The sequence below is a fragment of the Chelonoidis abingdonii genome, chromosome 14, assembly GCF_003597395.2.
Source record: "Chelonoidis abingdonii isolate Lonesome George chromosome 14, CheloAbing_2.0, whole genome shotgun sequence".
NCBI lineage: Eukaryota > Metazoa > Chordata > Testudines > Testudinidae > Chelonoidis > Chelonoidis abingdonii.
The window spans coordinates 5,091,902-5,114,866 of record NC_133782.1 but is presented as its reverse complement, the minus strand read 5'-3'; the positions used below and the strand labels follow the sequence as shown (position 1 = coordinate 5,114,866).

The 22,965-nt window shown below is 47.6% G+C and overlaps 1 protein-coding gene across 3 annotated transcripts in view; it reads left to right on the top strand.

Annotated features, from left to right (window-relative positions):
• RGS19 (regulator of G protein signaling 19) overlaps positions 1–22,965 on the top strand; it is a 56,228-nt gene that overhangs the window by 2,457 nt on the left and 30,806 nt on the right. The window contains exon 1 of one of the 3 annotated variants that reach the window (XM_075072202.1): positions 20,462–20,626. The exons of 1 other annotated variant lie outside the window; for it this stretch is intronic. The gene's annotated coding sequence lies outside the window, so the exon portion shown is untranslated. Of the gene's footprint in view, positions 1–20,461; positions 20,627–22,965 lie in introns of those variants that run through there. One more of the 3 variants, XM_075072204.1, reaches the window with a different exon arrangement.

The window sequence follows — 22,965 nt, the reverse complement described above, 5'->3', positions numbered from 1 at the left end:
GACTCCCCCCACACCAGTGGCCTGAACAACTCCCCCTTCTCTTGAGAGAAACCCATTTTAAACTGCCAGTATTGTTCGGTCGTGCATATCCGGGCTTGGGCTCTTCGGGACAAAACTAGTTTTGCAGGTTGGCTGGGAAGGGGTTAAAATCTTCAAAGCTGAAAGTCTGGGCCTGTTCCTTCACTTTCAGATGTTTGCTGAGGAGTGCTGATCTTGAGTCATTCTCTTCCTTCCTGCTTGTTTTTCCTATTAAACTAAACCAATGTGTGAGTGTCCACATGCCAATAACCAGGTCAACATACACTATTCATAAATTATTACAGAGCAGCTCCAGAGCTGTCACAAGGCCTGTGAAGAGGAAAGTGGGAGGCAATGCAGTTTATTGTTCCCTTTGCACTCAGTTTCTCCTGGGTTCAGGTCATCTTTCCACCCTGCTGTAACCCTGTATGCTCCAGAGTTTACTCCTGGTCCACGAGGCTTCCTTTCGCTTGGTTGGTTCCTTACTTGGCTTTGCATAGGCACTTGCATTCTTAGAGCTGTTTACAGGAAGTATTTTAAAGCGAGTGATTTAGATACTTCAGTAAATAATTTTTTTTTTAGTGTTGGATGGTTCCAGTAATTACTGAGAAACAGGGTGAGGAAGAGGATAAACCGGGGTGGGAATCCCCCAAACATTTCATGGTGGTATAAAATTGGAAGCCAGGTTGTGCACCAAGTAACTTTATAGGAATTCTAGCAAGTGTTCAGGAGTTATTGGTGGCCAGTTACCAGGAAACTTGAAGTGTGAAATATCTTAACCACCTACCTGCCCAGGATAATTATAACTATCATCACCCCACCATTGCCAAAGACTTCTTAAAAATTCTGATCTGCAGAGTATCCTCTTTAATATCAAACTGCATTCAGAATTGTAACCATTATGAAGGATACCAGGGCCTCTCCTAGTTCTAGATATGTTCTTAAATTATTCGTCGCAGCCAATCAAATGATTTTGATCATTAGATTAGTGCTCTCCATCGCGGTTTTGTCACTGCTTTGTATTTCATTCCAGTCCATTCTGCTTCTGCCTTTTCTCTTCTAAGAAGTGTTTTATTCTGCTCATTTTTGTCAGTTATTTCTTAATTCTTTAAATCCAAGCCAGGCGGGCCCTGGGGAGTTCTTGTGTTTTTGCTAGGGCTCAGTACCAGCATTGGGTGGGTCACTAGAAACCAGGGCTGCAGAGTATTTAATTAAATCCAGAGTTCCTAGAGGCATCATGCCATGGGTTCACGCTGGTAGCTGCTGCATTCTGAAGAGTCTAGTACACAGATCGCTGGCACAGTGCTTCACTAGCAATAAGTAATGAGGCAGAGTTGTAGGAAAGAGATCTTTACTGAGCATGCAGAGAGGACACTGTTGTATGCTGAGGCTCTGGAGTTTGGGAGCTAGCTGACTGGGCTCTGTATGTGTTACTGAGCTCTTGAAGGACACCAGGGTAGGTTCCTCCAGATACCTGACCTTCTTTCTCCAGTTCTATTCAACATACTACATGCCGTATGACTTTTTTTTTTCCCCTCCATTCTGAAATTTTCACACTTTTGGGAAGGTGGCTGTAAAAACATAGGGAAATTATGATACGTCACTAGTTTTTGTGAACAAAGCAGTTTTAACGTTCAGGGCCCATTTCTCTTTGAAACTGGTACTGACATACTATGAAAACGACATGAAAGTGGGACCAATTGCCAATTAAGAATGAAAAGCAACAATTCTGAACATTTCAAATTCACTGTGAATAACATGCATTTCTGCTGCACCATCGTATTGAATCATAAATCATAGGGCTGGAAGGGACCTCGAGAGGTCATCAGGACCAGTGGTTCTCAAAGCCGGTCCACCACTTGTTCAGGAAAAGCCCCTGGCAGGCTGAGCTAGTTTGTTTACCTGCCACGTCCACAGGTTCGGCCAATCGCGGCTCCCACTGGCTGCGGTTCGCTGCTCCAGGGCAATGGGGGCGGCGGGAAGCGGCAGCCAGCACATCCCTCAGCCTGCGCCACTTCCTGCAGCCCCCAATGGCCTGGGATGGCGAACCGCAGCCAGTGAGAGCTGCAATCAGCCGAACCTGCGGACGCGGCAGGTAAACAAACCGGCCTGGCCTGCCAGGGGGCTTACCTTGACGAGCCGTGTGCCAAAGGTTGCTGATCCCTGATCTAGACCATCCCGGTCAAATTGTCTAACCTCTTAAAAATCTCCAGTGATGGATATTCCACAGCCTCTCTGGGCATTTTATTCCAGTGCTTAACCACCTGGATAGTTAGGAAGTTTTTCCAGCTGTCCAACCCAAACCTCCCTTGCTGCAATTTAAGCCCCTTCTTGTCCTATCCTCAGAGGTTGAGAACAATTTTTCTTGCTCCTTCTTGTAACAACCTTTTATGTACATGAAAACTGTTCTCATATCCCCTCTCAGGCTTCTCTTTCCCAGACTAAATGGAAAATGCCCTGACCCTCCAAAGACTTATACATACACGTAACCTTTTTGCATGTGAATAATCCCATTGAAATCAATTATGCATGCACTTAACTTTTGCAAGGTCAGGGTGTTAATGTGGAAGCCAAACATGCTCATGCCACTCCTAAAGTTGCTAGTGAGTTAGCTTGTGTTATCAAATGTATCTAGCGATACTACGTCAGGTTCAATAGTATGTGGTCAAGTGGGACTGGGGATAAAACTGTACTTCTGAAAGATGTTTGGTAATTAAAACGCTCTGCAGCTTGCAGTTAATAAAAAGTCATCTCTGAATTTGGGCTCAGTCAGCTATCTTTCTCGATCCCTTGGAGTGATGGGGGCTAGATCTTTTCTCCACTTGTGTTCAGCTAGAAATCCGTTGTTTCCCCTCTTCCTCCTGCTTCAGGAAAGAGAGGTAGAAACACGTCAAATGTGGTAGAGGGATTTTGCCTCCTCCCGGCTGTATATGGAAAAGAAGGCCTTATTGTTCTATGGATTGTTTGTTTATGTAGCTGCAAAACACAAATCTGGCTCAGGAAGAGGCATCTTCCTCCACAGGTGTGTCTGGGAAAGGCCGAGCAGAACTGCAATCCTACTGATACTGGGAATGTTAAGCCTTTCCAAAGCTTGTTTTCCATTTCTTAGGTGCTTTCTTCCTCCCCCAGTCTCTGCAGGACCTGCCTCCAACTTCTGGGCTTGTATGGTGCAGACACTTCACAGCTGGACTGTTATTTCAGTGGAACACTGACTCTGCCCCTGTCTAAGGGTTATGGGCATTCCAGAGAGTGAAACCTTCTCACTCAGTGTGATTGGCTCATAGTAAATGAGTCCTGTCATGGTTACCAACAGTAATGGGTTTAGCCCTAAATTGCAGGGAACTGTTTGAGTCCTCACCTGCCCCTGCCAAGCCTGTGCCTTTGGACATTTTGTGAAATCAAAGGATTCAGCTTGAATAAAAAATGTTATTAGGACACATAGAAATGAAAAAAGGGGTTTCCTGACCTTGGGAAACTGCCTTTTAGGGGTTTGGGTTATATAACAACTCGCCCGTCCAATTCTCCAGCCATCCTCAGACAAGAGTTTGAGAGGTGTGATTTGACCCTTGGAAGGTGCTTCGTTAACATACCACAGGCTTTTGTGTGTTTTTAAAAGTTTTTTGCATAGACTATGTCATGCAAAATTTTAAATACAAAGTTTTCTCTTTTCAACAGTGCTGAAAGTTTGCCACGCTGGTACTATATTGTGAGTGGGAAGTCAAAGAATGAGACCCCCTTCTTGCTGTGTGGGGCTGCAAAATCCATGTTAATGATGAGAGCTCTGAGGAAAGAAAAGCAGCTGGCAGGTTTGTGTTAGCGAGGCTGGTGTAGACAGCCTGCTTTGTGGGAGCTGAGCCGCTGTTAACGCGGTGTATCAGAAGGGAAGTCAGACAGCCAACAAGAAGGGTTTCTTTTCTCCTTCTCTGTCTCATGCACAGACACGAGACTGACTAGTTCTTGAACAGTTTCCTCCAGCAGAAAGCAAATGTTAAGCACGATTTTGGATTAAAGTGCAGAGGAGAGCCGATGGGTGCGTAGCCCCCAACATACAGCGTTCACTAGCAGGGAAAGCTTGAAGCTAGTTGTCCGAAAAAGAACTCGGTGATACAGACGCAGCTTCCAAGGCCGAGAACTTTCTTTTGCTTGCTGTGAGAGTGACTTCAGTGCTAGCGAGAGGTATTTTAGTGACAGTCCTGGAAACTGAACTCCTCTATCCTCAGAACTGGTGCAGCCCGGGGAAGTGTCAGCTCCTCAAGACCACTCTGCCAGCCGGCCTCTAGCCTGACCTAGCCCCTCTCACTTCTTTGTGAAGAGCCCTTCGCGGTCTATCAAATCCTGGGCCTCTACTGAGACTGCCAGGAAGGGCTGCAACTGTAGTAGTGTGAACCCCCGTCCCCTGGGAACGTGGGCTGAGACCCATGCAGCACAGAGCACAGCTCATTATATTGACTGTTGGTGAGACTGATGCCATTTTCCCCCGTCATCTTGCCCAGGCCTGTAGCAAGTAGTGACTTCCAGACGTTATGGACGCCAGGTGGAGCGAGACGGATGACACCCAGGGTCGAAAGCTCTCTGTGCCATTAATCACCCATCCCCTGAGCCATACACTTGCACTTTTGCAAAAAGATTCAAGATCGGGGGAGGGAGCGGCCAGAGGCCATTTCTCACCCACCTGCACTGCTTTTTCATCGCCTTCGGGTAGACTTTTGAGCAACACGTCCGGCGCGGCATTCCTCTTCTGGAGGCTGATGCCTTTCTAGTACTCCCAACTCCTTGGCAGCAGTTAAACCACGGTGCCTCTTCCCATTACAGTACCAGCATTTTATACCCAGTGTCATGTCTGATGACCTGCCTAGCTCAGAGGTACGAGCGGAGGGCAGGGTCCTCAGTTACCCGTGGGTATGTGTTTGTGGGCTAAGCAGGAGGAGGCAGAGATGTTCCCACTCGCTCTCAGTACTTGGGAGGGGCTCAGAAACCTTGGTGATATGGGGTGCGTGTGATCAGTCTGGATAGATGGTCTTGTGTGGAGAGCCTGGCACCATAAAACATGAGGAAGAGTGGTCTTGTCTGCTGGCTCAGCCACAGCCCCTGTGAGATTATGGGCAAGTCACCCGGTCTCTGTACCTTGGTTTCCTCACCTGTAAAACGTGGATAATGCTTCCCTACCTCATGTGCTCTGGTGATGGGCGCCCCTATACGTGTCTAGGTAGAACGAGGATAGAGATAGAGGAGGGAGCTGGGTGTTGGGTTAATTCTTTCGCTGTCTTATTGGTTTCTAGGGGTTGTGGTTCGCAGGAAGTTAACTCTCACATCCTCATGACACCTGTGTGTTAAACTCCTGTGTGCAGCCTTCAGAGAACCAAGAGACTCCCCCATAGCAAATAACTCATTAAACCAGTTGAGCTTTTCTTTCTAGGAACGTAGCAGTTGCTGGGCTGGATCAGACCCAAGTTCCGGCTTGCTCAGTGTCCTGTCTCTGACAGTGGCTAGCACCCACTGCTTCAGAGGAAGAAGTCTTGCAGATGAGATGAACCTAGCAGATAATCTTTCTCTGAACTCTCAGGAGCTCGAAGTTGATTTATGCTCTGAGTGTGGGGTTTTATAGAACTTCCAGAACTCTTGTTTGTTTCATTAATATTTGCTATGAACGCTGGATACTCTTGCTATTTGTATACATCTCTAGTCTTTTTCTGAAATCTGCTGAGCTCCTGGCCTCAGACAACTTGTAGCAGTGAGTTCCAAAGGCTAATTTTGTGTTGTTTGGGAAACTGTCTCCTTTTATCAGTTATGAAGTTGACACCTTTTAATGAACAATCTACCTTCTCTAGACCATTCATTACATTGTGATTGGACTGATTATAATTGAGAAGTAGGGTTGTTTTTTTTTCTGGTGGGCATTCTGACACTTACAACTTCAGTTCACTTTTGCTTGTATTCACTTAAAACCTGTTCTGTCTGTGAATGTTCCTAACGGTTTGTTTGCTAGAAAATGCACAGACAGCAATCACAAGAGGAAAAGGTGTGGTATGCGGGGGACTAGTGAGCTGGGCATTAATTGAGAACAAGATTTGGAATGGAGAATGGCTAAACAGTCAGTTGCCGAACAGTCAGTTGCTCTATTTAAAACTTGACCTCCCTTGTAGAGAGAGCTTTTTCTCCAGCCGGTGCTCAAAGCTTTTTATGAGATCTGATTCCTTCTCCATTGCAAGGAGTTTGGGGTTGCCACCTGGTCCATTATTTTGTTGTTTTTTTCAAACCGACTCAGCGGTTTGCTTAGGTTTTGGGGGTTTTTTTTGTTATCAGAAAGCTTTTTAAATGCTAAACAGACCCAAGTGTTTTTAACTAGGTACTCCTCTGTATGATTAAACATGGAGGATGCTTTCCTGGATGTTTACAAAAAGTTTCCAGAACAGCTCCCATGTGTTAGTCAAAGTGAATGTAACTAGAATTTTCCATGGAAAGCACCACGTCAGCAGAGGAGGCAGCATTTAATAACACGTCGCACGGCAGTGTACAAAGAGTGGCTACCCATCAGTTCTTCTTCCCTCCCACCCATGGCTCTAACTTCTGACAAGAGGAGAAGTGGCATAAGATTGCTTCCCCCACCTTCAGTTCTGCAGATAAGGGTGTTGCGTGGTGCTGGAAGGGTTCTTATTTCATCCTTACCCTTGGGAGTTGGACTGATACCTGCGTGTGCTGTGATAGTGAAGAGGTGCTTGGTGCAGTGATTGGTGAGTGTAGCAGTGACTCGCATCCAGGCCCTTGGGTTAATCGAGTGAGGTACTAGCATAGGCCACGCGTTTCCGACTGTGTGTGAGAGAAGGAAAGGCCATTTGGATGGCTTGGGGTGCCTTTTAGAATCATAGAATCAAAAGGTTGGAAGGGACCTCATGAGGTCATCTAGTCCAACCCCCTGCTAAAGGCAGGACCATTTTCCCTAAATAATCCCAGCCAGGGTGCGGTCTAGCCGGACTTTAAATAGCTCTAAAGATGGAGATTCTACCACCTCCCTAGGTAACCCATTCCAATACTTCACCACTCTCCTAGTCAGAAAGTTTTTTCTAATATCCAGCCTTGACTTCCGCAACTGCAACTTCAAACCATTGCTCCTTGTTCTGTCCTCTGTCACCACTGAGAACAGCCTAGCTCCCTCCTCCTTGGAGCATCCCTTCAAGTAGTTGAAGGTTGCTATCAAATCCCCCCTTAGTCTTCTCTTCTGCAGGCTAAATAAGCCCAGTTCCTTCAGTCTCTCTTCATAAGTCATGTGCACCCCTTTTGAAGGGGTGGTCTTTAAGCCTGTGGTTGGTCGTTCTAATTTCCCTTCATCCTTGTCCTGATGAAAGGGAAACACTCTGAGCCTCATCTCCTGAGATGAAGTCTTGAGGCTGAGAGGCATTGCAGGTGCCTTTGCTTTTTCAGCGTATGGCTCCAGGTCTTACCCTTCTGCTACACCTCTGCACTCCCTTTGAAGGCTGGAGGGCAGGTCCTCGGAGTCTGCAGACATGGCCAGGTGTAAACAGAGGCCAGAATTCCACCCAGAATATTGACTGTTCTAGTGCTGCCAGGACCCAGATGGGGAAGAGACACAGAAGGGAGTGCTTTTATCATTGAACCGACCTAGCACATTCCCAGAGGCAGAGCCGATGCTAACTGCTATGGAAACTCTCACTTCGTCTTGCAGTGGTGGTGTTGCAAGGGCGGCTGGATGCTGCAGTGGCTCACAGGGAGTTGACTTGGAGTATTTTGTGTAGTTTATTTCCATAAGAGAGAGAGTTGGATTCGCTTAACACCACCAGTGAATTGAAAGGCAGCCTCTGAGTGAAGAGCAATAGAGAATAAAACCAAATGCTGGAGATTGGACCTATTGTTTCAGGTTCAGCAAGGTTCTCTGGAACACAAGTATAGTATTAGGCTCTTGCGAATCTGGTGCTAACCACAGCCCTTTAACGGAGTAGCTGATGTCTCCTGGGAAAGTATCAGACGGGTAGCTGTGTTAGTCTGGATCTGGGAAAGAGCGCTGTGGAGTCCAGAGCCATTATGCCTGCGCAGGGCCCTGTGTATCTTCTGTGCTTTGCTTCGCTTGTTCCTAGTTATGAAGAATTAGTTAATCGGTTTCGGCTGCTCAAAGTTATAATCCCCTTGTTTCCGACATTGCTGCTGCTTTCTATGGCGGTCACAGTGATGGCAAAAGCAGGCAGGGAATGAACAGATGAACTTTTTCTCTTCACCATTCCTATTAGTATGCATCTCCCCTGAGCAGCACATGCTGATAGAAGAGAAGAGGAAAAAAACAAAAATAATCGGCATCTTCCTGCGGGAATAAAATCTCCTCCATTTTTCTTTCTACCCCACCTACATGGAACCATAGACATGCAGGGCTGGAAGGGACCTTGAGAGGCCATCTAATTCAGCCTCTAGCGCAGAGGCAGGATCAAGTAAATCTATGGCAGGGGTCGGCAACCTTTCAGAAGTGCTGTGCCGAGTCTTCATTTAGTCACTCTAATTTAGGGTTTCATGTGCCAGTCATATGTTTTAACGTTTTTAGGTCTCTTTCTATAAGGCTATAATATATAACTAAACTATTGTTGTATGTAAAGTAACTAAGGTTTTTTAAATATTTAAGAAGCTTCATTTAAAATTAAATTAAAATGCAGAGCCTCCCGGACCGGTGGCCAGGACTCGGGCAGTGTGAGTGCCACTGAAAATCAGCTTGCATGCTGCCTTTGGCACCTGTGCCATACGTTGCCTACCCCTGGGCTAGACCATCCCTGACAGGTGTTCGTCCAACCTGTTCTTAAAAACCAATAATGAGGATTCCACAACCTCCCTTGGAAGCTAATTCCAAAGCTGAACTGTCCTTATAGACAGAAAAAATTTCACCATATCTAACCTAAATCTTCCATGCTTCAGATTAAGCCCATTGCTTCTTGTCCTACCTTCAGCAGACATGGAGAACAATTGGTTCTCTTTATAACAGTTCTTAATATATTTTAAAACTGTTTTTGCGTCCCTCCTCAGTCGTCTTTTCTCAAGACTGAACATGCTCAGTTTTTAAAACCTTTTCTCATAGGTCAGGCTTTCCAAACCTTTTATCATTTTTGTAACTCTCCTCTGGATTCTCCCCAGTTTGTTCACTATTAAACACAGGACTTTAGTTGAGGTTTCACCAGTAGAGCAGGACATTTACCTCCCATGTCTGACATACGACACTCTTGGTAACACACCCCAGGACAATATTCGCCATCTATATTCCTGAACTGTTTGTACATCTGTGAGCTATCAGCATAAGATAACTGTAAATAACCCATTTAGCCTGCATCTTTCTTGGAAGTTTCCAAGCATCTCTTGCTTCTGGAGAGAGTTTGGCTTGACTTCTCCTCCCCAACCTCAGCTGCCCCCTGGGCCTTTCTTTTAACAGTCAGGGCAACCCTCTCCTAGAGAGACTTCTGCTGTCTGACAACATAGGGGAGAACGCTGATGCCTGCAGCAACAATACACCTCGTGGAATAAGAGGGCACCTGGGAAAAACCAGTCTGTCAGTTCTCCCTCTGACGTCCCCTGCTGAAAACCGAGCATGTGCAGTGATTAGGAAACACGGGTTCAGGGAATAACGATGGGTGCAGGCAGGTGAAAACATCAGTGACAAAAGATTTCCTGTGCCAGGCTGCAGTAGCTTGAAGCTAAGCAGATAGCTTTAACCATATGGGTTAGGACTGATAGAAGAGATTTTATTTGGTTATTGTATGTATTACCATAGCACCTAGGAGCCCCATTTGTGAACCAGAACCCCATTGTGTGAGGTCCTGTACAAACACAGAACCAAACGGCAGTATGCGCCCCAAAGAGCTGACAGGCAAAGTTCTGGCTCTCATTGTTCTGGAGAGAATAATGGGATGGTCTTGTTTACTTAGAGATTTGGGGCAGTGTTCTTCAGCTAAGTTTTAAGAATTCCCATTTGTCTGCTGTTGGGATGTGTTTGGTTTTTTTCATTTCAGCCTATTAAATGAAATTTCCCCATGCTTGGACACAGTCACTGATTGCATGCCTTAGCGGTGCCCCCCTGTGATGGGTTGTCCCACCTGGGGTGCAGACTGGGAGCCATGAGAAACTGCTGCATCCCTCTAAAACACACAACTGGTTTGGGGATGCAGCCAGCCTCACACAGTGGTGTGTCTTAGAGAGAGACAGCAGTTCCCGCAGCTCCCACACTGCACCTCAGGGTGTGACAACCCGTCACACCCGCCTTTCGGGCGCCTATGTTCTTCATGCATTTTGTGTCCCCTTGCTTTCATTGCTGAGAATTCCTTACTGCAGCAGTGAAGAGTCATGGCAGTGAGGCTGCAGAACGAGTCACCCACGCAAATCCCGCAGCTTTTCCAGCTCCCTGCAGGATTAATTTTTGGATGGCCCCCAGGGTGGGTGAGTCACACACTGGCCATGCTTGGGCTATAGCAGGCTGAGGAGTGTAGTCATCAGAGACACACTGGGCAAGGGAGCTTTGTCACCTCAGGCTAATCCCGTCCCCTGCACTGCCCAAGGATGGGGCATACAAGTTACGTTTTATGTATTGCTACCTTCTGCATGAAGCAAGTGGTGCCAGAAGCTGGGCCGCCTAACATAACCCTTGGAATGCACCTGTAAACCTGATTAAAATACATTAAAAACCACACAACCCCTCTGTGTTTGGGGTCAGTGCTTTGCATCTCTGGCACCTTGTGCTGACAGCGGGTGGAGAAAGTGCACTTGACTCCCCTTGCGAGGGGAGGGAGCACCTCTTTGCTCAACAGCGACCCCTCTGGCTGATCAAGGTAGGGAAGACTGGCTTCCACCCACTACAACAGGAGTTCTCAAACTGAGGGTTGGGATGTCTCAGGGGGTCGCGGGGTTATTACATGGGGAAGGTTGTGAGCTGACAGCCTCCACCCGAAACCCTGCTTTGCCTCCAGCATTTATAATGGTGTTAAATATATTTAAAAGTGTTTTTAATTTATAAGGAGGGTTGCACTGAGAGGCTTGCTATGTGAAAGGGGTCACCAGTCCAAAAGTTTGAGAACCACTGCACTACGAGGCCAGCATCCTGCAGAGCCATGTAGGGAGAAGAGGGAAATGAAGGGCTGGTCAGGGCTGTGCTGAGAGGGCGGGGAAGGGGATCCCATTACAGAAGCCTCTGAGAGCATGGACAGGCTTTAATACAACTGAATGGGTTTAAACCAGAGTCCCTGAAGAAACGATTGCATCCCCTAACGCGTCTGGAGAAGGGGGAATTGCTCTACTGTTTAAATAACACACAGCATCATTTGCTAACCTGCTTTGCAAGCTGCTTGGAGCACGTGTTCCAAGCAGCATGCAGGGCTGAATTCTGCTGTCTGGCCCATGGCACTGACATATTGAGTGTATTCCATGTTTCTTCCTCATGCAGAGCACCCAGCGGTCATGACTGGGAATTCTGCCCCTTGGAGAGGGGCAGCGTGGCTCTGAGAACAGAGTGTTATCCTCGCTAGGTACTGGAACTGTTGTGTAATGTGCTCTCTCCGGAGCGGGTGCTCACTGCGTATGGTTTTGCACTGTCCTCCTTGGAGAAGGAATTAGGGTTCCCGGAAGCTCTTATTAAGTGTTTTTCATCGTTGTGTGACTTCCTTCTAAAGGGCCAGACTGGCGCTGTTTTGTGCATGTTTAGAAAATAGAAGAACTTCTTAGAATTAATAAGAGCAGGTCCCTGTTCAAAGCCCCTTGCCCCTCCCCAACCTATAGTTAGATCGGAAAGGACCATTAGGTCATCTCGTCTGACTTCCTGCAGAACACAGGCCATAGAACTTCTTCCAGTTATTCCTGTCTTGAGCCCAGTAACGAGTGTTTAACTAAAGCGTATCTTCGAGAAAGGCATCCAGTGTTGATATGAAGACCTCAAGTATGCTCTCTCGGGTGCTTCAAATCCTGGGTTAGACTGGATGAGAAACTTCTTCAATTGGCAAAAGCGTCTAAAGGAGTGGGGCCCTCAAACACCGCTTAGCATTTCAATGAGAATCAGGTGCCTCAACCCTTTAGGTTCCTTTGACTATCCTGGCTGAGACAACCAGCACATTTTCCAAGGAAATAACCACCAAAAAGGGACGCAGCCCCACAGAAATGTTTAAAGAAAGAAAATGAATGTTGCTTATCTCAGAGAGAGTGCAAGCCTGCTGTTATTCCAACAAAAAAAACTTGATCAAACTTGCTTACTTGAATAACAGAAGCTTAGCCAGAATGTCAGTGGTTCCTGGCATTCTTGCCTGATGTCAGCGTTTCTCAATTGCATGTGGGGTTTGCTTTTCCAAACGTTCATATGGGTTGAGTCTCCCTCTCACTGGTGGCTCATTTCCTTGGAAGGTGTGCTTAGTCACCTTCTTGTCTTTAACTCAGAGTTCAAATGACAAAAATCGGTCTTAATGATTTGTTCCCCCTCCTGGTTGTTGGGGGCAGAGGGTGTATTTAAAGTGGCAATGTCAGATCCATTTCTTGTCCCGAATAATAATTGTAACCAATGTTGAGAATGTTATAATTGGCAATGCGTGTCTGGGTCCACCCCCAAAATATAAATTCCGGGACTGGAAGAATTAAATAAAAACATAGATCTCCTTGATTTTTTCAAAGCAGTGCCCAGGATTTAACTACTGGATAATTCTGATTGATTTCTTAAAGTCTAGATCAGTGGTTCTCAAACTAGGGCTGCTGCTTGTTCAGGGAAAACCCCTGGCGGGCTGGGCCGGGCAGGTTCAGCCGATTGCGGCTCCCACTAGCCATAGTTCGCTGTTCCAGGCCAATGGGAGCTGCTGGAAGCGGCGGCTAGTACGTCCCTCAGCCCACGCTGCTTCCTGCAGCCCCCATTGGCCTGGAGCAGCGAACCGCAGCCAGCGGGAGCTGCAGTCAGCCAAACCTGCAGATGCGGCAGGTAAACAAACCGGCCCGGCCTGCCAGGGGCTTTCCCTGAACAAGCGGCGGCCCTAGTTTGAGAACCACTGGTCTAGATCCTATAGCAAATGACATCGCACATTTCCAGTCTGTGCACAGTACATGCAATAACTTTATATGGGTATTAAATTGTTCAAATTGATCATTCCTGGATTGAAGTAAAACCCTGAGGTGAAATAGGAAGTGCAGTTCAATGACAGTATACAACTTCTCGGTCTCAAAGCCTGCACCTGTACTGTTTGAGCTAAAAGACAAGTTCAGCCTCTCTTGGGGCATGGAGTGATTTGAAGGAGCAGGGTTATTTGTGCTAGCTTGCATGTTGCTTTAGCTTTCACTAAATTTCTTCTAACTGGATCCACATTTATCTTGGGCATCCTGTTTTTCAGTTTTTCTCCTTGCTCTCTCTTTCTGTGGACCACTGTGCGGGTAGATGGTGCTATGCCTTTGAAAGAGAGTTCAAGTATTCCTTCGATTCAGGTGTAAGCAGATGCAGAACAAATAATTATTGATTGTTAGACATCTTTTATGGAGCATCAACTATTGTTTAATAGCTGCCTGTGTATCATAGTAGTATTAATCCTCCTATACATATGCTCTTTAACTTCTACTACTGGTCTTTTAAAATTTTCAGTTAGGGTTGGTTATTGTGTCTGCTGCTTTTATTCTACTTATTAATTTCTTATGTTTTTATGGAAGCGTAAGGCTATGGCAAGGCACTGTGACAGCCATGTTAGACTGCAGTGCATGTTTTTCTAATGAACGCTTAACAAACTGCAACTCCCTCATGAGATTACTAGTAGATATGTGCAGGGAAGTGAATTTATAACATAACCTACTTCTTTGGGCCACTGTTTTAACTTCACATCTATGCCCTGAGTTGTCTGGAGCTCATCAAACTCTAGGAATGTCACAGCTTTCTGGATAGTGTTAAGCAGAGGGATCAAAATACCTTTGGGGACCCTGTGCAGTTAATAAATACAGCTCTACCCCACTATAACGTGGTTGTGGGGAGCCAAAAATCCCTACCGCATTATAGCTGAAACCCTGTTATATCAGGGTAGGGGCGGTAGGGCTCTGGCAGTGATTTAAAGAGCTCTGGGCTCCAGCCTCTGCGGGGAGCCCCGGACCCTTTAAATTGCTGGTGGAGCCCTGCTGCTGTAGCCCCGGGGTAGCAGCGGCAGGGCTCCAGTGGGATTTAAAGGGCCTGGGGCTCTGCACAGCAGCCAGAGCCCCGGACCCTTTAAAGTGCCGCCGGAGCCCCACTGCTACCGCGCTATACACGGCCCCATGTTATAACGCGTCACATTATAGCGGAGTAGAGGTGTATGTAACCTAATATGTGGGTACCTCGTAGAATTTCACAGCTTCTGAGGACACCCAACGGGTCCCTAGAGGAAAACAAATTCGGCAGTGCTGAGACATGTTTATGACTGAGACCTTTCAGCTAAGACAGATCTTTTGATTTGGAAGTTCTGTACGCCACCTCTTGTTTGATCAGTCTTTGCTGGTTCAGGGGACAGGATCGCTCTGAAATTTGCCACCCCAGCTAAAGTAGTTTTGCAGGACGTTAGGCACACATGTAGCTTTTCACTCCTTACAAGATTCTGCTAGATTTTAAAGATAGCCATTCTCTTTCCCTGCCTGCTACCCTGAGAGGTTTGGTGCTTCTGTTCTGTTGCTACTGTAGCTAAAAAGGGCTCAGATACTTTGCATTTTATATAACCCTGTATGGCTGTGGACAGATTTAGGACAAGGCAGTCGATTACAACTTGTTCCTCCCGCCCCCCCCCGCCCCAGTGTTGTTCATACAGAGGTACAGCTGCATGCTGATACTTCACAAACTGTTTTTACAAGTTGCTGATGAGCAGACTGCAGCCAATTCTGTTCCTTTTTATTCTGAAGGAGTTCAAAGGGGGATGAGTAAAACATGGTACTAAATTCCCACCACGCCAGTGGATACAAAATATATTTGGGGCACCTCCTTAGCTGCGGTAGATTGTCATGACACTGTTAAAGTCAATTGAGCTGTGGCAATTTACACTAGCTGAGAATCTGCCCCCTTACGTGGTTTGACATATACTTCATTATCCTATGCTTTCAATCAGCGTAGGTGGAATCTCTGACAAAGTTGCTACAGATGAGGGTGAGAGATGGGTTTTGCCCTCCCTTCAGAACACAAGCTGTGCAAATCGGTTCCAAGGTTTTAGCCTAGTGTGGGATCTGGGGTAAAGCCCCCCAGGTAGGTATATCGGCTTTGCAGCACTCTGCATGGTGGAGCTATGAGCATATGGAAGAGAGTTGTCATGCTGTGCTATCCTCACACAAAGACTGTGCTAGCGAAGGGTTAACAGAGGCCAGGTTAGGGTTAGTGCGTTAGACTGTTCCCATAGCCATATGCCCTCTACAAATCCAGCCAGTGAAAATGGCTGGGATCCCTGTAGCAATCTGATCGTTATCAGCAGACCAACGTAGACATTTGGGTTGGGAAAGATCGATCCGATGATAGAGCGCTCCCCCCTCCCTACCCCCCACAGGATGAGGGTTCCAAATGGTGAACAGCTGGAAGGAAGAAGTATTTCTCTCTCCTGTTTAAAATCCCGCCATTGGCTGTTGAGCTATGTTGTTGATAAAGAGAAACCTTTAACAGCCCTGCTGGGATCTGTCTGCTACCAGCGCAAAGGAGAGGGCTGGTTTTCCAGCAGGCAGGTAGACCGGCAGCAGTTGTACACCCAACCACAAGGAACCCGTGTGTGTCTCTCTCCCTTCCATAGATTTTGTTGGTTTTAACACAGATCTGGTTGCCGAGCCTCTGGGTTCATATTCCTCCCGGATCCAGCCATTCCTGTGGTTTTTGTGCTGAGGAAGAGGCCTGCAGCAGTTCTTACAGCTGCCTACTCACGGGATGAGTCTGCAGTTGAGTCCTGCAGGTTGCCCCGGCCCATGGTGTTCCCTGCTGCCATCTCTCGATTTCTCGCCTTCCACTGTGCTGAAGCCTTGATCCAACAATGAGCAGGAACACGTCAGTAAGAGCTAAACCCGGGGAGAAATCTGTGCTGCAAATTGAAAATCTGATGTAGAGACAGCAGCCACTGAAGAAGTGGAGCTGTGAGTCATGCTGCCAGGTCCGGGGAATGGCTAGGGCTAGTGAGAGGATGGTCACTGAAGGTTCAAAAGGTCGCTACCTGCTTCAGCCAGGGCAGAATACTGCAAACTCAGTCACCTGGCTAGAATCACTGAACAAGTAGGAAATGTCTTGGCTTTCTAGGTGAACTAACAAGCCAGGAAGGTGTTTAGACAGGTGGAAGGGAGGGGAACAAATAACTTGCAACATGTACCCTCTTGGACAGACTGTTGAGCATCAATCTCCACTGCCTTGCAATTTGGTTAGTTGCTTAAATCTGTGCAAAGCAGGTGTTGAGCATTGCCTATGGTGGAGAATCCTGATCTGGTAGTGTTTTATGTCCCTTTGCACAGGCTTATATGACAGTGCTTGGTGTGGTGGAAAATTGAGACTTCCGCCTGGTTATTTCTGTTCACAAAGGGGTGTCTGAATTCTTGAACATTTTGGGGCTTTATGTTATTCAGATTCACAGTCTGCAGGTCACTTATGGACAGTCTGTTGTGAAACACAGAAATGTAGGGCTGGAAGGGACCTTGTGAGGTCATCATGTCCAGCTCCCTGCACTGAGACAGGATCAGCTAAACCTAGACCATCCCTGACAGGTGTCTGTCCATCCTGTTCTTAAAAACCTCCAGTGATGGAATTCCACAACCTCCCTTGGAAGCCAATTCCAGCACGTAACTACCCTTGTAGTTAGAAAGTTTTTCCTAATATTTAACCTAAATCTCCTTTGCTGTAGATTAAGCCCATTGCTTCTTGTCCCGGCTTTAGTGGACATGGAGAACAGTTGCATCACCGTCCTCTGTATAACAGCCCTTAACAGATTTGAAGACTATTAACAGGTCCCTGCTCAGTCTTCTTTTCTCAAGATTGAACATGCCTTTTTCTCATACGTCAGGTTCTCTAAACCTCTGGATGTTCGCAGTCCCTGTTGTGTTGATTAGTTACGTAGTTTTGACCAGTATTCTTGTTTAAATTGCGTTTAACACAAGTGTTCACTGCTGAGAAAGCTCTACTGCTGATGAGAAAGTGAAAGGGCTTTAGAGTCTTGGCCCAATCAAAATTTACTCTCAGATGTGAGTGAATAGTCATGGGGAAACATGTTCCACTGTTGGCTCAGGTCTGATGCCACGTGCCCATTTTGGGTAGGATTCGCCTCCTTGGCTCCCCCTTCCCCTAAAGCAAGCTCTGTCCCGGTGCCTGGGTCGTTAGGTGAAAAGAGGGGCAGCAAGAGAGGCTGGAGATACAGTGGGAAGTAACACCCATTCTTTATCACTAGCAATGACTGGAAATAACTTGGTCCTCTCCTTCTTTTCTGGTTAAGGCCTAAGCCTCTGTCCAACCCCGAATTTAAAATAAGTGTCTGCCTTTTAGTTTGTGTTCTGGGATGCCAGCACAATTGTTGGATGGTGAAAAGGTCCCATAAAACTGTCTTTCCTCTCCCACCAGCTGCACAGACTCATTTGCATTTGTTGCTGGAAGCTGAATTTATAAGAGTGATGAAATGCAGAGGGGAAATTAACAATACTGCTTTGCACTCCAATAGCATTGGTCATTTGGGGATCTCAAAGCACTTCAAAAGGAATTAGGCTTCATCACTCAGCTTGTAGGTAGGGATGCATTACTCCCCACTAAGAAATGGGGGGAGGAGGAGGCTCGGAGAGTTTACATGATCACTAAGGGTCAGAAACTTGAGCAATGCTTCACAGGGCTTGGGGCAGAATGGTGGATGGGGGCTTGCATAGATCACTGACAAGCTAGAGGTGCACGCCTGTCATGGCTGTGTAGGGAAAGGCAGCCCTTTGAGTAGCTTGGTCCCTTTTTGTAGTGGGCTTTGAAGATCAGGGCCTGGCCCTTGAAAGGGTTTGGGTATTAGTTGGAGACCCCTTGCATGACAGCAGCGTGGCAATGATGGGTTTCTGTTCTGGACCGTTAGTTGGAGTTCCTGTCCGCTAAGGATTGGAGGAGAACAGCATGACACAAAGGCAGCACCATTGCCTCAAGCAGCTAAGAATGTGCAGCACGCTGGGTTTCTCTCCTACGGGCTGGCCTGTAAATGTCTGGTATGTTTTCAAGCCCCACCTTCTATTCTTCTTTAAGCTAGATTGCTGAAGAAAAATACCAATCCTAATAATAGCTCGTACAACTTCCTGCACTGCTGCCAGGTAGCAAGTGCAGGGTGCCGAGGCTGTGAGACAGCCGTCGTGGTGCGGGCGCCATTGTCTGAGTAGGCAGAGCACTGTTGGCTGTGCTGAGAAGTGCCAGGAGTTTCAGAGAGCGGCTTTGGGAGTCCCTCTGGAGCAGTGGTTCTCCATCTGTTTACCACTGTGGGGTGCATATGCAGCTCCCTGTGTGTTATGTAGGCCACACAAGAGCTCTACTACCTGTCTGTCTCTGAGGATGTCACATGGGCCGCATGTGGCCATGGGCCCCAGGCTGAGAACCAGTGCTCTAGAGCCTGAAGCGTTCTAACTGCTGCACCCTGTCCCGCAGCAAACGGGCTTCACCAGCATGAATTTTGTCATCATATGGGATTTCTTTCTCCTTCCCCTCCCTTAAATTAACTCACTCAGTTTCCAAGCGCTGTGGCTTCTCTGTTTTTAAAGCATCAAGTCCAGTTCCAGTGTAGTGTTACAAAATAACCTCGGGCCAAGTCCAGCGGCCTTCTGCCCGCTCCATTCATTTCACTGTGGGACTGCTCTCTGAGTGCCTGGAAGATGGGCCTTTCCTGTGTTGCTGAGCTCCGGGTAATCTGACTGCTGCGAGGGGATCGGAGGAGAGGGACAGTTCCTGTGCAAACGGCAAGAGCATGTGGACTGATCTGAAGAGCAAATGCAGCATTTTCCTGCCTATAGGGGCAGGGTGAGGGAACTTAATCAAGCTGCCCTGAGTGCACACAGGGTGCAGAAATGTCTCTGAGCCTGGTTATGTTACCTGATGCCACAAGTTAGCAAGTAAGCAAACAGGCATTTTGACTGGAGTGTTGAGAACTCTTCTTCCTAGGGTATGGCATAACACCCCCTATACACACACACCCTTTATTGTACAGTGCAAATTGGTGTGAAGAGCATAGCTGAACGTCGTGGAAATCCTGTGTGGGAGGCCGTTCAGTGGTCAGAGTAGAGAGGTCTTGGGAAAACCCTGCTGCTAACTTGTGTGACTTGGGGCACGTCACTTAATGTCTATGAGTCTTTGCTGCCCAATCTGTGTGCTGGGGACACTAACAGCCCCTTTGGCAAAGTGCACTGAGATCCTTGGATTGAGAGCCCCGGATTGCAGGAATGCCCTCTGCTTGGAGACCGCATGTCAGTCCCGTTCAAAAACATCAGCCAGTATCATCGACTCGTAGGGTTAGACGGGACCGCAAGGGGCATCTAGCTAGTCTAACCCCCTGCCAAGATGCAGGATTTGTTGTGTCTAAAAATATATATATACTGCAGCTTCCCAGCTTACATAGCAGTTTAATGGCAGAGCATAATACACCGGTGTTTTGTAATCTGCAAGGGCTTCCTGCTCAGTTCTGGGTGAAATTCAAGAAGCTGACTTTGCTTTATAAAGATCTAAACTGGGTCCGGGTTGCTATAGAAGCTGGTGATTCCCCTCATGTTCCGGCCCCACATGCTGTGGGGGAAGACCCTCTGTTCTAGAATTTCCCCGACTTGATCTAAAAGAGTGCGGATTTGCTGATGGTTCATGCACCTTGAGAAGGCTATTCGTCCAGGCTCTTCCTACGGGCCAGAGGGTAAAAGAGGAAGATTCGTTTTGTTTTGGTTTGGTTTTTGCTGCCGGGAGGGCGGAGGACAAATCTGCTAGTGGCATTGGCATTTTGTCAGCGTGATGTTTTTTTTCTCCCTCCTCTGTTAGTATGTGTTCAAAACGCACTTAGCAAGAGCACTAGGTGCACAATGTAAAACTGAAAGCATTGCAGAGTGGTTGTCCGGGATCTTCAATGTGTCAGTCCTTGGAACTGTTGTGAGTTGCTGTTTCTTTCATGTGAATGCAACGGTTTGCGGATTGCCACAGTGTGAACTTGTGAAGTCTGACTGTCCAGCTGTTTGCCGCTTATGGTGTTTCCTTTGTTAGCACTGAAGGTGTCAACGTTTTGAATCAGAGTTTCTCACCCACGCATGTAATTTCAACTTCTCCTGCATCCTGCAGTGAGTCTGGTGTTGACTTCAGGCCTAGCTCTGTAAAAGGTCATGACACACCAAGACTGAAGAAGGTTATAGAACAATACAGCTTTAGTTGCTTTAGTGTAGTAACCGACTTCAGATGAGGTTAGAACTAGACTTCAGATTGGGGTGTAATGGGTGATAATGAGAGGGTGTGTCCTACATGGATCCTGTTGGCAGAGATAATAGTCTGGGATTGTTGGTGGCAGTGACTGCGGGCGAGAGCTGCGCGGAGCTGCTTGCGTGCCTCTGCCTAGGAACCAGACCTGCTGGCGACTTCCAAGGCACAGCGTGGTCCGCAGTGCCAGGAGAGGCAGGAAGCCTGCCTCTGCACCCCAGCTGCGCCACTGACCAGGAGCAGTCAGAGGTAAGCCCCAAACCCACGCCTCAATCCCCTGCCCCAAACCTGAGCCCCTTCCTGCACCCCAACCCCTCATCCCCAGCACCACCCCAGAGTCCACACCCCCAACCCAGAGCCCTGACCCCTTCCTGCACTCCTGTCCCAGCGCAGAGTGCCCTCCCACACCATGAACCCCTCATTCCCAGCTCCATTGGGTCATGGGCATCAGCAGTTTTCTTCAATGGATCACCAGAAAAAAAGTTTGAAAACTGCTGCTCTAAATGGATGTCTCTGATGTTTAGCAGAAACAGCCAGGGAAGTTCTGGAAACCCACACGAAAGGCAATGAAATTCATGCTTATGATACACTGGCAAAAAAATAGGTGTCCTCTAGGAGAAGTCCTTCTTTAAACACTGCTGCTTTCCTCTGGCGGTGGGAGGGGGACAGTGGTTCATCTGGTCCCTCCCCTGTGTAAACAGTGGTTGGTGATGTATGAAGCGGGTCTCTTCTGGCTTGAATTGAGGGAGCCACTGTTACAACTTCCCAGGCACATTCTCTGGAGCTCCGCTCCCCTGGCTTGTGTCTCATCCATTATTCCTGTGTTTTACACCATGTGGTCTGTGTGACGGGCTGGGGAATTCAGTTGTCTGGCCAAAGTCCCAGTTCCCTCCTCTTCTGCCCCACACCAGCTAGTTCAAGAGTGTCCTGCTTCTCTCTTAGGGCTGCCCTACGCTTAATACATTTTAGGTCGACATAGCTACATCGGTCAGGGATGGAGAAAATCCACCCCCTGACCAGTGTCAGTCTTCTGACCTAACCCTCTTTGCAGACACAGATAGGTTGATGGACGAATGCTTCTGTCAGCCTAGCTACCGTTGCCCAGGGAGGTAAAGTTCCTACACTGACAGAAAACCCCTTCGGTGTACGTTGCGTCTCCATGATGGAGTTAAGCCAGCATAACCATGGCGACGTAGCTGTGCTGGTACAATCTCCGTACTGTAGACATACTCTGAGTGGCATCTCTTTGGGAAGAGAAGCAGGAGCATACTTGCCTTAAGGGGCAAGGACAGGCAGTGCCCTCCTGGGGGATGGGTGCGGCAGTTTATGGCCTTGGGAAGGGAGGTGCCTTCTTGGCAAATGCGAGAAGCGGGTGGGCCTAACCGGAAAGCTGTCACACTGAAAAGGGGAACCCCTGGTTTTCCGGTGCAGTGAAAGAGAATGACTTTGCAAAAGGAACCCTCTGTCTGAACAGCTTGCCTGGGCTGAGCTGTGGGATGGCTGCTGTCAAGCTGGTTTGGGTCTTAAGTGCATGGGTGTGTCATGGAGTAGAGGGGGAGATAACTGGCCTTTGTGCTCCCTCGCCCCCTTTTGAAGCTGAAGAAAACAGCTGATGTTAGGCCTTGCACTTGACTGATAACCCAGTGGTGCTTCAGCTGCGGGAGGTGCTCTCCAAGCACGGGCACCTAGAGATCTGGAGAATCAGCCCAGTTTTTCTTTGGCTATTCAGATCAGGACACCACCCCAGCACACTCCCACCCTGTTAATCTCATCGCTCAGGGGTCCCCACTCCAGAAAAGCTTTAGAAATACCATGTCCCATGCGCTCTCCTGCTCACAAGCCTCTGTGTCATTCACTTTAATTTGAATCCCGTTTTTGCCCGTTGTGCTGTGGGATTGCTTCTTCCCAGCATTAACTGAAAAATGGGGTTTGGTTGGTGCTGGCATTTGAAGGTCTCCCTCTGGGTATGCCTCCCTCTCTGGAAAATGCTGGAATTGGTGACATCAGCAGAGTAGGTGAAGCCTAGGCGTGGCAATCTCAAATCAGTTTTCACTCTGCTTCAGCCTTGAGTTAACACTCTGGGTGCAGAGCTCTCAGCTGGTGACAGTGCGTGGAGCATTTCATTGAAAAAAGGAAACTGAGGTTGCATTTCTGATTGTGTTTTTACTTTGTGAGTCAGTCTTCGCCAGAAAACCCAAAAGAACCCACCTTACTTTGTGTGTAAAGCGAGAATGGCGCCTCCTCGGTTATCCACAGGTAACAATTTGTAACTCAGCACTCAGATCAGTATGGGATGAATCAGAAAGTGACGGCCCTTTGCGTAGGCTGAGAACAAAGTTCTTTCACTCTTGTTGGTAACGGGTGCTTTACGTGAGAGACCCTTGATTCATGACTGCAGCTTAGAGTGACAGAAGGTTAGAAGCAGTATTGCACGCCTAGCTGTTAGGTGTGCTGCTTGTGGAAGGGACAGGCAATGTATAAGTGATATATAAGGTATGTTTGGGCTGAAAATTTGGCTCTTACAAGTTACCCTGGCTTGTTACTGGAAAAGTGGCCATGTGACTACCAGAGGCCTGTGCTGATCATTC